The sequence below is a fragment of the Melopsittacus undulatus genome, chromosome 8 (genome assembly GCF_012275295.1).
Source record: "Melopsittacus undulatus isolate bMelUnd1 chromosome 8, bMelUnd1.mat.Z, whole genome shotgun sequence".
NCBI lineage: Eukaryota > Metazoa > Chordata > Aves > Psittaciformes > Psittaculidae > Melopsittacus > Melopsittacus undulatus.
This window is the reverse complement of record NC_047534.1, coordinates 3,047,916-3,061,641: the sequence shown is the minus strand read 5'-3', so window position 1 is coordinate 3,061,641 and position 13,726 is coordinate 3,047,916.

Sequence of the window (13,726 nt, the reverse complement as noted above, 5' to 3'; positions counted from 1 at the left end):
CAGCTCAGAGCATCCCCCAGTCTCCACCATGCCTCCTGGTCCCTGCTTTACCCCCATGGCCCCACAACTCTCCCAGGGCTGAAACTGTTCATTCTATCCCTGCAGGCCCCAAATCCCACAAGGATCAGGGCTGTTCCTTGGCTTTTTCCTCCTGCTTACCCTGAAGCCAGAGCCTGTTGGTGGGGGCAGAGCCTTGTGTACCAAAGAAAGGCAGAACCAGGGCAACTGTTGGTTTCTTTTTGCCCTCTCCTTCTCCCCCAGCACCATGATATCATTTCCCTCCTGGTAGGATTAATGCTGCTCTATTTGTACCCAAGGACTTAAGTAATGCACTCCCCAGAGGGCAATAAAGCTTCCCTTGGCCCAGCAGTGCTGGGGAGGCCAGATGAGAGCCCACAGCCATAGGCTGCATCAGCTTTCCTCCCGTCCTTCAAGGCTCCACACATGAAGCCCATTCTCCTGGCACACATCCTGCAAAGTGTTTGTTTGCGACCGTGTTATAGCAAACACTTATGGAACACGATGTATTTAGACGTGAGCAACTCCATCTCCTCCTCCCTGCATCCCCAGGGCCAGGCCCATGGGCAATGCAGGGCTTAAAGCTGCCAAAACCTGGCTGCTGATGCTGCACTTGTGGGTACCACTGGGACCCGCAACCCCGAGCACAAGGCCACCTCGCCTGCTGTTCCCACCAACCACCAGACACCCCATCCATGGCTCTTTCCTGGAGGTTCCCAGTTCATGGTCCAGGAACAGGGATGGAAGCAGGGGAAGGGTCTGATCACCATCTCATACAGACACTGGGGCATGGATGCAAGGGCTCCAGGGATGACACCCAGCTCCATTAATACCCATCATGGGGGGGGGACACATGCATGAATTCATGCTTCACCTGGCATGGCCTTGGGGCATGATGCTGAACTCCAGCATCCCCTTCACATCAGACCCCTGTGCATTTACAGCAGTCCTTGTGGGCTAAAACCATTTCAGAAGCACCCAAACCTTTAGGGATGTGGCTCCAAGAAGCCATAAACCTGCATCTCTCCCCTCCATTTCCAGCACTGAAACCCCAGCACTAACCCAGCACCCATCCAGCCCCAGAGACTCTGATGCTTTCCACGCTCCCCAGCTTTGTATGTGTCTATAGAACACATCAAACGTGTCTGGAGGAGTGTTTCTGTTCCAGCACCTGCTTTCACCATGCATTGTTTCCCCAAAGCCCATAAGAACAGCCGCAGCTCAATGCACTGGGACCCAGTCAGACCCAACCAGCTCCATCCTGCTCAGAGGCGGTTGTTTCATCCCAAACTAGCTAATTCTTGCTGCTTTCTTCTATTCTTGCTTTTGAAGGAGGGAAGGGAGAACAAAACAGCCCTCGGGGTGCAGTTACCTTCTTAATTAACGAGGCAGAGAGCTTTGCAGATACAGAGCAGGAGGAGAGAGCAACAACAGGAAAGCTGGGCAAAACCAGAAAGGATTGGGTTCAATTGTCAGCCCAATTAACCTAGATCCCTGCTCTCCCTCTGGATGAATAGGTCCTTCAATGTAATTGCTCGGGCCCAGCTCCTCATTGAGAGAAATTAGAAGCAGACACTTAGCAAGACAAGCTGGGGTGGAGATGGGATGCGGGAGCTGCCCCAGGGAAGGCATCCATAAGGCAGAACTGAGTGAGAGCTTGAGCTTAGGCCTGGCTTAGAGGATCTTGCTGAAATCAGCATTATCTGCATCATTTGCACCTTTCTGGACCCAAAAAGGCTGCTGGGCTGGGGGATAACTTGGAAAGGCGCTGGAGATGGGAAGCTCTGATTGTAGCCAAGCATTTAAGCATCTGTGTAATTGCAATGTAAAGGCAAGTCCAGCTGAGCTCAGCAAGGGATTTAGGTGTGCTCAAAGTGATTCAGGAGCTCTTTTGTCTGGAGAAGAAATGAAATCCATTGTAAGCCTGACTTGCCCCTTTCCTCCATGCTCTGTGTTAGCACCCATCCACCCAGAGAGGAGGAACAATTCCAGCATTACAGGCTTTTAAATCCATACCTCCTAGGAAAAGCCACTAATCCTAATAGCTGAGAAAACTAAGCAGTGCTGTGTCTGAACACGCTTCTCCATCTGTAGGGCTGATGGGTTCATAGGCACTGGGAAATTTAAATGCAGGCTTTGGGAAGGGACTGCAGGTTTCAATATCAGCTTAAGAGCAGACAAGCATGTTTCTGCTGCTGAAGTGGGTCTCCTTGCAGAAGGGATCCCCTCTGCTTTTACCTACCTCTTTTCCTGCCTGCAAATGATCCATGGAGAAAGGGAAAAGGACAGGGAACACCACACATGGCTGCATGCCCCATACACCCCTTGTTCTCTGTCTCAAGGTGTGACAGCAGCTTTGCTTCCATCTGAGCTGGCTGCTGCCCTCAGCTACCCATGCTCCTACAATACCTGCATCCCCCAAAGGGCTTTTTGGGGTCCTGGCTCATGCTGGTGCTTGTTTCCAGCCCCTTGGTTGAGCCTTTAACCCTGACCCCATCCTTAGCCAAGCCCCACTGCAGTGTGCATTGCAGGGATGCTTGCTGTGCAATACAAAGTAGGTATCTCTAAAGAAACAAGCACTGGATACGTTACATTAAGCAGTTTTGGCTTACCCTGGTTGCAGAGCATCTTCAGCTGCTGTGTCCTGTACCTGCGATACCAAGACTGAGACAACTTCCCCATGAGTCCTGGCTACAGCTTTAACCCTCCTGCCTCACCCCAATCATTCCTGGCAGCTGCTTTCACCTTTGCTAATGAACTGGGTGTCCTGAAAGGTCCTAAACCTGCCCCAAATCAAGCAGAAACGGGTAAAAGGTGAGAGGAGCCCAAACAAACCCCATAGGCTCCGGCAACACAACGTGTCCTGAGGGCAAGCACCAGCACCCTGCCTACACCTGTGTGTTTATTGACATGGAAAACAGGTGCCCTGTGTTTCCCAGGTCCACACTTGGGCACAATCCAAGCCATCAACACCCTCCATAACATCCTTCTTCCAAGAGACTCAGTGTGTGCTTCATCCTGAGAGGGTCTGAAGGGTCCATGGTTGGTTTCATCCGATGCTGAAACAGGCCCAGGGTTTTCCTATGGATATCCCAAGGTTAAATTAAAGAGGATTTAAGCAGATGGTCGATCCTCTGCTCTTTGTAGTTGGCAGAATGGGAACCATATCTCTGACCTGCTTACCAGCACTAATTAATGTTTGTGAAGCACTCTGCTCTGCAAACTCCTGCCTATGTGCTAAGTGCTTGCATTAGTATTATTACTGAGCTACGTATGCCTGTTCCAGTGCTTTCTCTTCCTTGTCCCAAAGGGCTTTCCCTCCTCCCTGTGCAGATGTAGGGGGCTGGGAAGAGGAATCAGCTCTCCCAAGCTCTGTCTGGCTCTAGCACAGCCTCAGATCTCTGATTTGCCATCAAAACCCTCTGGCTGTGCCAGCACCACTGGGATGGAGTCACTGGTTCCATGATGAGGGCAGGAGCAGGCAAGGACTGCCCGGAGATGGAGTTTAGCATCCTCATACCCAGCTGTGGGTGACAGGGTTGTTTCTCTGCCCTTCCTGCTTGCGGAATGGACACGATGCTGCTTTGTGTTCCCATAGGGAAAAGCTTTCTCGTGCTTGCAGGGGCTGTTTGCATCCTTCTCACTGTCACCGCACAGCAAAGGGCTTTGCAAGGAAAGGGAGAGATCACTCATCCTTCCTAATGACCTAAGAGGGGACCGAGGCACAGAGGAGGTGCAGTGATGGATGATCTCAGCCACGGGCCATGACAGGCCCTTGTCCCCATGCAACAGCCAGGCAATGACGTCTGCTGCCGCCGGCAGATGGGACGATCATTCCCTACAAATAACCATCCTTGTATTCCGAAGGTGAAGCCTTCATCAGAGAAGCAGCTCACAGGAAACCATTCATGCTGCCTCTGTGTAAGGCAATGATGCGCTTGGGGTGCGCAGAGCCATGAATGCTTCTCCCATCCCATGCCAAAACTGCAGAGCACAAGATCAATGTCTCTGCTTTGGAATCCTGTGCTCAGTTCACTTCAGGAGGCAGGACATCCCTGAACGTCCCCATTGGCATCCCCAGGGTGGCTTCATCACTGGGAGGGGGAAGAAATTACCCAAGACAAGAAACCAGGGCAGCATCCAAGAGGGACCAAGTGAAACACAGAATGCACTGAGTGAGGTACCCAATGTGCTGCAGGGACACAGCAGCAGCATCCTCACCCCTGCTAATGTGGGGTGAGGAGGGCACCTTCACTGCAGTCACCTGCAAGCTAACAGGGCTGAGGAGTGATGCTGTGCTTCCAACGGGAGCATGAATAATCCCTTTTCCTCCCCTGTGCAAGTGCATGTGATGAAACAAGGCTTGGGATGTAGGATGTGGGATGCAGGATGCAGGATGCGGGCAGCAACTGGAGCAGGAGCACAGATAACACAGACCCACTATTGCCCTGGGCCAGGGTGCATTCGCTTTGCAGAGGTTGTTTGGGCACGGACAAGGAATAGCAGGAAAAATACAGCTCCAACAAGCATGAGATCCACATTTTCTGCGTGGTTTGAATGATCCATGACTTTTGACCCAAGATTAAGTCTAGTGTGTAACTGGTGGTTATATATTGAGTCATATGAGCAGGCTAATCGCAGGAACCCCATGTTCTCCAAACACCCTGCACCGCGCTCACGTTTCCCAACCGGAGCTCCCTCCAGCTTTGGGATCATCCTTTGAATCCAACACTTCCAAAGCATTTTGTTGTCTGACCCGTATCTCCAACCCAGAACAAACCAAACCCATCAGTGCCATGAGCAGGCAGCCCAAGGAAGAACACTTCCCCATGGAGTTTAGCTGCTCCGGTGTCTAGTAAAGGGTTGTGCTCCCGCTGCAGTGTTTTTCTCAGCAGGAGCTGTTTCTCCATCAGCAGTTCTCTTGCCATGCATAGAAATAGCCTTTTGACTTCTGCCTCTGTGTGTAATTTGGGTGAAAATGAGCTCTGGAGTCAGCAAGTATTAGTGGGGGGTAAATGGCAGGTAAATGGGCTCTCCCAGGGTGTGATGCCTGCCTTGATACCCACTGGGAAGCAGAAGGGATTGGTTCTGGCTCTCCCCAAACTCCCTTTTAGCTCAATGCACCTCCCTTCCCTCTCCTTAGGGCTCTGAACTGATTCACCTCCCCCAGAGAGCCCAGGTAAGAGCTGTAAAAGGCTGTTATCAGCAACAACAATCAGGTAAATACTCCTGTGAGTACAAGCCTGTGGCTCACCGGGTGATTCCCAGCACCTGGATGGTGCTGGCACAGCCTGTGTGTGCTGGAGCCCTTTGCCTTCCCTCTGCCCAGGGTCAGCCTGGAGAGGACCCAAAATGGGGCTGATCCCGGGTTTGCCAAGTCCCTGAAGGGCTCCAGTGAATGGGGATTGTGTTGGAAGTTGTTTTGATCATACAGCGGGTCCCTATGCATTCACACATGGCAGTAGGGACCTCATAGGAGCAAGGCAGCGAGGGATGCACGGAGACACGGATCCCATCACCATGGATCCACACAGGTTTGAGGCTATGGAGAGAGACACCAGCTCTTTGCCTCAAGGATGAATTAAGGCTAAATCACCTCTTCCCTCCTGCAATAAGTCATTGGCTGGTAGAAACCCATCAGGAGGAGCATGACCTGGGCCCAGGCTGCTCGTGTGTCCGGCTGCACGGGTACGGAGCTGCTCAAGAGGCATTGCATCACCACAGGCTCTCTGTCTGGGAGGCCAGCCACTGTCCCCAACTGTCCCAAGAGGGATGCTGGTGACGTGGGAGGTGGGAACACTCCAGCCCTGGGTTCAGAACAGGGACAGCCCCATCCTGATGGCCTCAGGTCCCTCCTGAGGTGCCCAGAGGATGGTGGTCCCCAGTGCTGGCTTTGCTGTGACCCTTCCATACCCCACCAAGTGTCCCCCAACTCATGGCATCCCCAACCCCACACACTCCATCTCACCACAGAGACCTCTCCGTGTCCCCTCATGCTCCATTCTACCCACCAACAGGATACCCAGTTCCTTACTGGTCTGAACCGGTGCAGACATCAGTGCTGGGCTTTCACCTGCTCTCAGCCAAAGTGGTTCTGCATTGCTTTACAATGAAAACAAAAGAACCAGCTGGAAGGGAAACAAATCCATGGTTAGAAAACAGAGCTGAGCAACCACGGACCTCTCACCCAGGAGAGGAGGAGGGCAGGGAGAGCAGAGCTGCTTGGGGGCACCCAGGGTTGGATTTCAACACCCCATAGGAGACACGATGCTTTTATTTCATCGTCTGGATCCCTTTGCTGCCCCATGTGCATGGGGGTGTTTGGTCTGCACTGATAAGGTGGGAATGGGAAACAGCAAAGGGAAGGGGTTGGGGTTTGGGGTCAGCTATCAGGACCTGCTCTGCCCTCTTCCCTCCTTGCTCCCCAGGCCCTGGGTACTCAGTAGCCCCTTATTTCTACAGCCCTTTTGCTTCGCTTTAACTCTAACCTGTTTTCTCTTAGTACAACACCACGTTTGCTACCACTCACCCTGATTCTTATTGCCTTTGGGTCTCCTTGTGTCCCTTTGGGACAGGGGCAGAGAAGCAAACACCCAAACCAGAGGCAAAAATGCACAGTTTAACATCTCACATCTGTTTTCTTCCAACCCATGTACCCTGTCACCCATCCCATGGATGCCACCACTGTCCTTAGGGCTTTGTCCTGCGTGGCCACATAAAGGTCATGCCAGGACAGTCCTGATGTTGGGGTTCCTTTGATGCTGGCTCCGTCCTGCCCCACCTCCACCATAAATCACAGCACACTATAAATCCCTGCCAGCGCTCAGGGACCCATCCTTGGGGAGGACAACGGAGTTCAGTCCTGAGGCAGCAAATCCAAAGGTCACGTGTTTCACATGGATGAGATTCCCTGTGGGCACAAACAGGAGCTGGGAGCAGGGGGTGCTGGCACCATGGCATCGATCCAGCCGGACCCGTGCAGGGACAGCTCAGGGCACAAACCTTTGGTAAGGCTGGTGCTTCCAGCTGGATGCACTCCCTGACCTGGCTCCTGCATGAGTCCTTGTGCCAGCACAAGGAAAAGGGACTGATGAGGGCAATAGGGGCACAGGGCAGGAATAAACAGCACTGGAGGGTGATGCTGGAGGGGCTGTGGCCAAAGGCAACAGGGATGGAGCTGTCCCAGGGGGTCCCCACTCCTTCCCCAGCCTCATGTTTACAAACCCTCCTATTCCCACCCCTATAGTGACTCCTGGCCTATGAGGACCTGTACTCACCCAACCTTGGCTTAGCTCTGCCAGCAGAAGGATTTGGGGACCAAACACAAACAGCCTCACAGCAGCTTTCCATGGCAGAGCAGAACAGGCTTTACATTGCCTAGTGAAGTGCTGAGATTACCCAGGCAGCTTGATTTGCTCTTAGCAAATCCTGTTTCCTTGCTGTGACGGCTGCTGCAGGAAGCCCGAGCAGAGGGTGGCTGCATTTGTCACTCAATAGGATTAAACAGGCTCTTGGCACACGAGAGGGGCAGCGCTGGTGGCTCCCGGGGAGTTATCGGCCACATCCCAGGGATTTGCCGGGAAGTGCCGGAGGAGCATCAGTGCCAGCAGCGATTGCTGTGAGCAGTGGTGTGGCAGAGCCCGTGTCATTCCTCATCACCGCCTGGCTCTGCAATCTCATCTACAGGAACCCAGCAGATTATTCCTGCATCTGTGTGTGTGGGAGGCTGATAAGGAGCTGGGAAGCTGAGGTTTTGTCCTTGGGGCTGCTCCGGGGCAGGTAGTGGGTGACAGCGCGGTGCCAGGTGCCTATTGGCTATCAGAGGAGTGCAGTGATTTGCTTATGCTTCTAGAAATAGCTCTTCCTGCACTAGAAGGGAAAACCACCTTCGTCATCCTCTGCCTGCATCACTGCTGATAGGCCAAGCAGCAAAACAGCACAAGGATGGGCTGCCCAGGGCATCGTCTTCAGTTTGGGTGGTCCACATTAGAATCATGGAATCGTTTGGGTTGGAAAGGACCTTAAGATCATCCAGTTCCAACCCCTGCCATGGGCAGGGACACCTCACACTAAACCATGGCACCCAAGGCTCTGTCCAACCTGGCCTTGAACACTGCCAGGGATGGAGCATTCACAACCTCCCTGGGCAACCCATTCCAGTGCCTCAGCACCCTCACAGTAAAGAACTTCTTCCTTATATCCAGTCTAAACCTCCCTTGTTTTAGTTTGAACCCATTATCCCTTGTCCTGTCACTACAGTCCCTAATGAACAGTCCATCCCCAGCATCCCTATAAGCCCCCTTCATTGTCCCTCATTTCTGTAACCTGCAGGTCCCCTGGCTAAGGACCATCCAACTCTTCCCATGGCTCAATGTGAGGCTCAACCCCATGTTATGGATATAACCAGCATGGCCCTACTGCAGGCCACATCTGCCCCCTTTCCCTGGTTGCGTCCCCACAGCACAGTCCAGGGCTGCTGGCCACAAGCTGGGTTTTAGGGGTGAGACAAGGCACCCACATGCCTGGTACTCTGGTTTTCCAGTTCAGTGCCCTGTGCCATTGAGGGCAACAGTCACGTTTTGCATGGAGCAGCAGCACAAACTCCCTGACCCCATCCAGGGCTCACCATGCACATGAGCTGCAGTGAGAGGTCTCCACATCAAAGCTGGTCCTTCACTCGAGCTACTCGTCCCTGTGCTGGCCCTGGGTTAATGGAGAGGACGGGAAGGGCTTTGGGCTGTGCCGCCGAAGGACGGCATGGGAACAAGTGCAAGGGTGCAGCAAGGCTGCCCATGGTGTCAGAGCACAGCAGCCGATGCTGGAACAGCCTGAAGGTCCCGTTCCAGCTCCCGAGCTGGAAACAAAAGTGCCTCTTGTTCCCGTCCTGTTTTCAAAGCCGGAAAGGTCGGGGCCGTGTGAGCACAGCCAGGCTGGGCAGCACTGCCAGCTCCCACCGGCATGGGAACACGCAGGGAATGACGCTGCTGCCTGGCTGAGGAGAGCCAGGGGCCTTCCCAAGCCTCAAGTCTGGGGTATCCTGCACCCACAGTCGTGTCTCATCCCTTCTCTGTGTGGGGAGAGGGAGAGGAAGATGCATGGGAATGATGCGACCACACCATGGACCCCCTGCACACACCATGGCCACAAAGCACTGCTGGAAGATGCACCAGCTCCTGGGATCTGCCCTGCCACCACCAAGGGAGCTCCTAATTCATCTCTAAATCCCCCAAGCCCCAACAAGGCTTTGCCCTCATTATATGGGTCCATCATTAGAGCACTGGGGGCTTCATAAGCAGCCCTCTTGCTGGGATGAAATGCAAAGGGTCCGTATGCCCAGCACAGCAGCATGGCCTTGCCATCACCACATCAGGCTCTGAACTATCCCCCTGTCCCCATGCTCGGTGCCTGCATGTGCTGCTGTGGGGATCCTAACAGGGAAAATCATGAGGCACAGGGCTGGGAGCCCAAGGGACACTTGGAAATCAATCCCAGCTCGCTGCCCAAGCCATTTCCAGCAGCCCAGCTTGAAGTGACAGCAGTTTCCCTCCATCCAGGAGGAAAAGGGGGTCTGATGGGGATGGATGCTGGTCCTGATCCAGCCTGGCCCCCAAAGGTTCTCAGGGACTCACTGCCCTCCAGATCCCAGAGCTGTGTTTTACCCACAGATCCACACCAGCCTTTATGGAGGGCAGGAAAATCCAGCACCAGAGCCATGGGGAGGAGGCAGGGCTGGGATTCAGAGCCAGGAACATGGGACCCCATCTATTGCCTAGGGAGCAGCGTACCTGGCAGCCAAGGCTGCTCCTCCCAGCACCCTGTGTCCCCAAGGCAGCTTTGGCGTTCTTACTCCTCAAGCCAATGGGACATTGACATTCATTTTGACCTTTCCAATCACAAGGATGTTCTGTCCTTCCCAGCCAAGTACAGTCTGGATACCCTGTGGGTGGATTAGACTGTATATACAGTGCCTGCAAATACAGAGCTGGCAGGGAAGGAGAGGTTTTGTGTGCTTGCAAGGGGGTTGGATGGGATAGAGGAGCTGCCACCAGTGCCTGCTTTTCCTCCCGGGATGCCCAAGTGGATGCAGCACCCCAAGGAAGGGCAGTGACAGCAGGAATGCTGCTTTGGTTGGAGGGAGAAGGGATCCAGCTCCGGAGGCTGCTCCTGGCTCCCCACGTTTCCCATCCTCCAGCTAATTGCACCTTTGGCTTTGAGAGAACACGAAGACCTGTCATTAGGAGACATGAGGAATCAGCCATAAGGGCCCAGCTGGTGCCTGGGGATGGTGCTTTCATTCTCAGCCATCAAACCCCCCTCTGGACAGGCTGTTTCAGGGCTAAACCTGCCCCAGCCCAAGAGCTGGAGCTGATGTGAAAGGCAGCACGTTCCTGTTCTATAAGGTATTATAGAACAAGCTCACTGACTTACATCAGCATCCTCCCCACCTCAAGCACTGCACATGCCAAATCCCGTGTCCCACAATGGAAACCCTGGCAGGGAAAGGGGTACAGACTGCATGGGGTTGAAGGCAGCCATCCCCATCACCCCATCCCCTCACAGTCCTTGGAAACCAGAGCATATCCCTGGATAGAGCTGCCTCCTCCCTGCTCTCTGCAGCACAGTGTTTGGCACAGGGCTCCCCCATGGCTCTCCTTGAGCCCTGGCAGCACGCAGGCTTTGCCAAGCGGCTGGCTCCATCCAAGGCTGTCAGGGCATGGATTCGGACACCCCGCAGCCCCATGGCGCCAGGGAGGAGGGAAGCTTTGTGCTTCCAGCCTGGATTCATCGCTTATCTCTTCCCCTCTCTTGCCCTTACACATTTTTTCCCCTCGCTGTTTTCCAGCCACCCCATAGGGCTCTTATCTCGAGCCCAAATCACCCCTTCCCAAAGGCAAGCTCAGCAGCATCCTCTGCAAACCCATTTCCAGGAGGTTGTGCACCATGTGAGGGGCACAAGTGAAAACCTGGCAGCAAAACCTCTTGCCCTTTATACCACACTGATGCCCTCAAACCCCTTCCAACACCCAAGGCAGGGATGGGGACGGCCAAGCACAGGGCATAGACCCCAGTGTCCAGCATTGCCCTCTCACTGCTGGGCTGTAGCTCCAATCTCTGCAGCAGGGAGAGGGAAATGGTGTTTAAAAGCTTCTGCAAGCCCAAAGAGCCCATGGGGTTAACACAGTGCTCAAGGCCAGGTAGGATGGGGCTTGGAGCAGCTGCTCCAGTGGAAGGTGTCCCTGCCCATGGCATGGACATCCATGGAACTGGATGAGCTTTAAGGTCCCTTCCCACCCAAACCATTCTATGAGCAGAGTGGGGATGCTGCAGCTGCTACTCAATGCATCCTGCATCACAGAGCCACCAGCAGCAGCCATGCAGGTGCTGGATGGGAGCAGAGAGCAAAGCACTGTGCTTTCAGCTTGCTCTAACACTCCCCAAGCAAGCCTTGTGCATCAGATCAGCCTTTGCTGTGGTCAGCCCTGCTTAGGAGGTAGGTTCCTGGGTCTTGCTGGTGGAGGAGAAATCAATGCCCCATCAGCAGCTTCTGCCTTGTTCATCCTCCCCATTGCTCAGAGTGATGCTCACTGCGGTCTGACCCCAGCCACATGTCTCACCAGCATGGAGCAGGTCTGCCCTGTGCAACAGCACAGGGAGGCTGTGGCAAGCCCTGCTGCCTGCAACAGCATCACCCAAAAGGATGAGCACCATCAGACTGAGAACAACGTGGTGGGTATGAGAACATTACACTGTGCACTGTGAAGGCAATCCCCCTGTTTCTAAGGGGAGGAGGTTTCTGCCTTGCTTCCCCCTGCAATTGACTGGCTTAGGAGGCTGGAGGTTTAAAACATCATAAAACTTAGCAAAGGGACCAAAGAGAGATCCCTCATCCTAAAGAGCTCTTGGATACAGCACCTGTGCAAAGGAGAGGTTCAAACTGCAGCCCTCCATGGGGAGGCTGGAGCTGGAACACACTGGGTCAGCAGGGAAACAGGCCCATGGGTTCCTGGTGTGGGAATAGCTTTTTGCATCCATGTGTGTGCATATCCATGCATGTGCATACGCACTTACAGCCCTCTGCATCCCATAGGAACAAGGTTGCGTCTGGGTGGGACATGACTCCCTGTGGATTCGGCTCTGTTTTAGCACACTGATGAGGTTTGCACATCCTCATGGGAACAGTCCCTGACCCACATCTTACCCCAAAGCGCATCACAAACCAGTGCTGCTGTCAGCTTCAGGTGGCCACATCCAGCCTGGACCAGCCTTTCCCAGCTCAGAGGAGCCACTTTCCACCCCTGAAATAGCAACTGAGATGATGCTCTCTGCAGCTGGGGATGATGATGCAGACTGCTCTTTATCCAGCAGGAACAATTAGACTTATGGCAATTAGCTCTGCAGTTGCTGAGAGATACTGGAACGGGCCAGCCGGCAGCCAGCTCCCTATGGAAGGATGGATGTGGTACCCAGCCTTGCCAGGGGCCACCATGGCCATGGAGCAAGAGCAAAATGCAATGGGAGCATCCAAAAAGCCTCCTGCAGCGCCAAGAGGGCTGGGTTTGTGTGGGAGTAAAAGCAAGGACGGGCAAGTGTTTATCAGAGAGCCAAATGCCCTCTAATGACGTTTGTTTGCCTTCAGATTAATGATGCAATGGGCTGAGCCACGCAGGGGTTAGAAGATGCTGGTATGGACTAAGTTGTTTCACGTGATGCTCTGGGCTCCAATGCAGGCTGGGCTCAGCTTTATCCATAAGGTAAAATGGGCAGAAGCTGGCTCCAAGCTGGATCAAGCCACGGGCACCTGATGGTCACTGAGCCTGAGCTGGGCTTCAGGCATCATTCCTCTAGGGTAAAAAGTCAGGCTTCTGGTTGAGAAATGCCCATGGGGTAAAGGCATAAAGGACAACTTCACTCATTTCACAAGTCACAACAACATAGAAGGGCTCTTCTTTTCCCCTTGACATTGTTTGAAAACCTCATTTGGAGTCTGAAGCAAGCAAGCCCCAACAGCCAAAACCAATCCCAGGCCGAGGAACAGCTCCTCCTTGGATAAGGGTGGCAAGAAAGCTTTTGGGATACAGCTGAGCTCCAGATCACCAGCTGATACCCAAGGGGAGCAAGGGAACAGGAGCTGGAGGGATGTGGGGAGCCTGTTCTAGGAAACCCCAGGGTGTTTTCCATTGAGGACTTCATTGGAAGCAAGCAGAGCACCACATCCCGGCCTTGTTTGTGCTGCAAGAGCCAGCAGAATTCCAGGGACACTTTCACTACCTGGTCAGCAAAACCTCTCTGATGCCCTTTGTTTATCAGTGGCTAAACATTAAACCCTTGGCAAACTGGGCTCCTTGTGGCCAGGGACGTGTGACCGTGAGCAGCCCCAGACATGGGTGAGAGCTGCTGGTGTGCCCAAGGAGGGGACGGGATGCTCCAGGCAGGAAAAGGATTAAATGGGTTCTCACTGAAGCTGGATGGAGCCTTCCCCATCTCCCAGTGCTTTGATTTGCAAGAGGGATTCACCTCCCACACTGCCTGTGCTGCCCCAGAAACCCACTGCTCTGGCACATAAACTGTGCTCTTCAAGGACACCCAGTTTATACTGCAAAGCCCCTATAAAATGGGCTGGTTTGCAGTAATTAGGCCAACTGTAGTGAAGTGGTAATTGCTAAAATCTTCCCCTGATGCCACTTTAAAGGTGCCAAAACAAAGCCCA